General features: G+C 35.8%; 1 long non-coding RNA gene across 2 annotated transcripts; it reads left to right on the top strand.

Moving 5' to 3' along the window:
- Positions 1–443: 443 nt before the first annotated feature.
- LOC141633544 (uncharacterized) lies at positions 444–2,852 on the top strand. Of its 2 annotated transcripts, none has more exons than XR_012538347.1 (3): positions 444–706; positions 2,006–2,098; positions 2,537–2,852. It is a non-coding gene; the product is annotated as an uncharacterized LOC141633544 (long non-coding RNA). The 2 variants fall into 2 exon arrangements; XR_012538348.1 differs by having other exon boundaries at positions 444–1,343.
- Positions 2,853–4,608: the final 1,756 nt, after the last annotated feature.

Here is a 4,608-nt window from a genome sequence, read left to right as displayed (position 1 = left end):
TTCTTTATTAATACAACACTTTTATACAAGTGTTGCCCTTTTTTTTTTAAAACACCCCATTATACATTCAATTACTTAAATTCAAGTTAAATAAAAATACACGAGTATAGTTGTTTGACATAATTTATTATAAAACATGTATTTTTAATAATTTTCCTATTAATATGATTTTGTTTAGATTTGTTTTACACTTTGTGTGTATAAAATTGTCGTACAAAAGATTAACGATTAAATTAGTCTTTGTAAAGACCATTTTAACTTAAAGATGTCTCGCATAATTTCTTTTATTTTAACAATATTTAAACCTTCGGTGAGCAGTAGATAAAAAAACTATAATTAAACAATTATAAAATATCGTACCGTGTTAACTTAGTATGTTTTTAAATAAGAATTTGTGATATATTAAATGCAAATCCAACGTAATTAAATTACGGAGCAATTAAAAGACTTTCAATGAATGTCCACCACGCTTGCAACTATCAAAATAGGGTTAAGACACACAAGCACCCTTTCCCTTCAGCCATTCAACCCCACTCTCACTAGTCACCATACAGCAGCATCCAGGACACGACCGTCCCTCCCAGATCCCACCACCGCGATGACACCAGACGTTACCGCGACGCCATACCAAGCCGTTGAGTCCCATGAAATTCAGCTAGATGAATCACAACCTGCGATTCCAATTTCAATTCTATTGCCAATCGTGGTATTGTTTTTCAATCCGATTCTTTTAATTTTTGTAGGAATTAGTGTTAGGCGAAAGCTAAGGATAATTTATTGTTAATTAAGGATTAATTTGGGTGAATATAGAGTTTTAGGCGAGTCCCTTTCCCCTTCGCTACTTTCAATCGATTAGTGTTGTGAAAAAATTAGGGATAAGTTTGGTCTAGTTTTGCGATTTTATCAAGCATAATTAAGGCTTTGTTTATGCTTAAATAAGGCTTAATATAGGGCTTAAGTAACTATGTTTGATCCTCTTAAACTGCAACATTGAGCGTGGGGGCACAGGGACCTGAGAAAATGAATAGTGAATACATTTTTCTAGTTGCAGTGGATTAGAATATCAGCTATAGTTGATGAAAATTTAGGCTTAGCTAAGGATCTTTCTATTGTTGTCTTGGCATTTATGTTGTTCATTAACACTGGCAAATTCCTAAAAATAGTAGACATGCTTTCTTAATTATTTAGACATTTAGGGTTCGCTTGTGATGAAGTAATTACAACCGGAGCAATGAAGGCTAAAACAAGAAGAATTTGGAGGATATCGATGATTAATGGTGGTTTGTGGTCTTGTGTAGAGTAAAAAGAGGGGATGATGGAGGAATTAATATCTTCATATGGAGGTAGTGAACATTACTTAGGGGGGAGGTGTGTAACTATTACACTATATCCCCCCATTTCTATCTCCAACCACCATTACTTTCCTCCATTTTTTTAGTTCATTTAGCCTCTATTACCCTCGTAACAATTACCCCACATTTCCACCATTTTTTATTTCATTTTTTAGTAGATTAGATCTCCTCTACAACAAATAATAGTGGTAAAGCAAGTAAGCTATTTGAGATATCAGGAAGTCTCTCTTGTGACGGACATATCCATCACAAGCTTGCGACGGGTCAAGTAATACCCATGTGGGTAGATAAGACAAAACAAATTGTTACTCTATATGCATTCTGCTTTTGTCTTATCTACCCCACATGGGTATTACTTCACCCGTCGCAAGCTTGCGACAGATATTCCCCTCACACATGAGAATTTGTGTTGAGATATTATGAAATGACTTTCAATGTACTTGAGAAAGCTACCAACAATTAGACTAAATTTGAGATATAAAATCTACTAAAAAAGCTAAGTATGCTACTGACCTAATGACCAACTACCCATGTTCTACGTTAGATGAGAATTTTAATAGCATTGTGTGTATCACTACACTCCTTTGGAATCCTCTTAATGAAAGAAGTTTATAACTTGTACAGATGTAATTATTATGATTTGTAATGTACAGGTTATGAATGAGAATTAACTCTGGAACTATGACCCAGCTCAAAGAGAGGTAGCTAATTGTGGGCGGTGCTTTTAGTACCACAATGCCACAAAGGTATTATGTTGAAACGCTGCCGTAAAAGAAGGTGTCATCATAGTTGGATGATACACCTTGTTTCTTTTTTCATCTAAATGGATAAGATCAAAGAAATTATTTAACACTTTCAGTTATAGGTTATAATCAACATGTTTCACCTATCTGTTCTTGTATGGCTTTGATTTATTGCATTTGTTTAGAGTATTCTGAAATTAATTCTAGAGCTAGCTCTAGGTACAATAATGTGGGTATTAGATAATTGCACACTTCTTTACCTTTTCGGACATTTGCATAATCAATATTTATTTTTTCTTTTACTGAATTTAACTTTGGTTGTATTAAGGGAAGACTGATAGAAATGGCTTGATGCAAGATGATGTTTTTGTATGCTCTATACACTTATACAGGATGCTGCTGCTAGAATGTTAACCATCAGTTTTTTTTTTTTTTTTACAGCTGTATCTAACATGAAGTCTTTGGATGTAGTCAATAACGGACTAGTGGGTAAGAAAAAGTTTCAAATCTATACTAAAAGGGAATGTAATCATTACACTTGTGATTGGTTCATACGCTAGAAACGAATGCGGGATGCTACGAAGCTTGTGGATTAATCTAAAACTCAAGATGCGCCTTATACACTTCAATCAATTTAAGGTTACAAGTTGTAAATTGTAATATAATGCTATTATTATTGTAAGTTTAAATAATAGAGAATTGTTATTAAAAAAACAGTGTATTTATGGTTTTTTTTTGGAACAAAATTGTTGGCCTCTTACAAAAGTGTTGCATTGTCTATATAAAAAGGTTGCGTAATTGACATCAGGGTGTTGCATCTATTTGTCAAAAGTGTTGCTTTATTCAATCAAAAAAAATGTTGCAAATGAATAAGAAAATGTTGCCGTTTAAATACAAAAGTGTTGCAGTTGCCAAAAAAATGTGTTGCTAAAAAAAAGTGTTGCATACTAAAAATAGGTGCAACACTTTAAGAAAGTGTTGCTTTTGGTGATAAAGTGTTGCATCAAGTGTTGCATTGGGCTATTGCAACGGAGCTTTAGGCAGCACTTCTAAAAGTGTTGCCTAATCTATAAGGCAACATTTCTAGTACATTTTACAACATTTACATGGTGTTGCTATAGTTTCATTTTGTAGTAGTGGATCGTCGGGATTGATGATCCCATCCGTTATTATGGTGAGATGCAAGCCATAAGTATGAATGTGACATTAGTAGCCACGTCCCGTACAATGATTGCTAAGTGGTTTTCCAAATAATGGCTATGGTTTTTGTTCTTGTAATTTGCATTGGTTGATCTCTTACTTAATTGCTTCACATGATTTGGATTCTAATCTCATATCTATGTTGTATTTCCTTGAAATGCGTGCCCTTGTATAAATGACCGTATTCTTGCCTTTCATATTATTTAATTGTCCCACATGAATAGTTTAACCGTTATCATGCTAATGTTGATCTATCTTGTTCCATCTCATTTAATTACCATGTTTATACGTAAACTTGATATCCATATTTTTGTAAGAGTCTTACATGACTTACCTGTTTTAGTTCTTTGTTATGTTCGTTTCGACATTTTGTGGCTGGGAGAACCTTGAGTTACTCCCCACTGACTGTGGCGTTCATGTTTACATGAATGACAGGTATTAGTGATGCATTCACGGGGTGAAGACATGTGTGAGCTAGCGAGCACTTCGGCCTAGCAGTTGGTTTATTAGGATTGTTTAGACCTACCTTTTATTGTATTGTCATTCGAGGGATATATTTTTCCTCACCTCGACTATCACGTTTTTTTAATTTAAAATCTTTATTGTCGCACTCTTTATTTATGTTTTAGATTTTAATGAACCCGCGCTTTAAATTTTAAAAGTTTCAAAAATTCCCTGTTTTTCCGCTTAAATTTATAACTTATATTTTCCGCGTTGTCGCGGGGTGTCACAGCACTTGCATAAGTTGACCCTATATTAGTGAACACTCTCTGGGGGCGCTCAGCTCTCTTAGCAGATGGTTCAACGAGGTTGACCTCATCGATCTTGTTTGTTTGGCCGTAAGGGCGAGACCCGGTTGATGTGGATCCCTGGTAGCCTCTGCCAGTGGTCTTGGCCAAGACACCCTTCCAGAGGTCATCTTCAATGCGTGTCCCCAGAATTTGCAGATCCTGGAAGGTCTTAATATTTTGATACCTCAGTAAGTTGGCATACATTGGGCGGATATTGTTGACGAACTTTTCCACCAAGGTTGATTCACTCGGCTTACTGACCAGCTGAGTACTTACCCTCCTCCAACGGGTTAAGAACTCGGTGAATCCCTCCTTGTCGTTCTGGGTTAGGACCTCAAGGGTATGGGTATTGGCTTGGATTTCAACATTGTCAGCGTATTGCTTAGCAAATTCAACTGCGACCTCATCCCAGGTAGTAAGGTTCTTCGGGTCATGGGAGTAGTACCATTGGCGAGGGATCGGTTCCAAGGATTATGGGAAGATCCAGGTGAACAGCTCCTGTTTGACCCCTTTTATGGCCAT

This window comes from Silene latifolia, chromosome Y (genome assembly GCF_048544455.1).
Source record: "Silene latifolia isolate original U9 population chromosome Y, ASM4854445v1, whole genome shotgun sequence".
Classification (NCBI taxonomy): domain Eukaryota; kingdom Viridiplantae; phylum Streptophyta; class Magnoliopsida; order Caryophyllales; family Caryophyllaceae; genus Silene; species Silene latifolia.
This window is presented reverse-complemented; position numbering and strand designations above follow the sequence as displayed.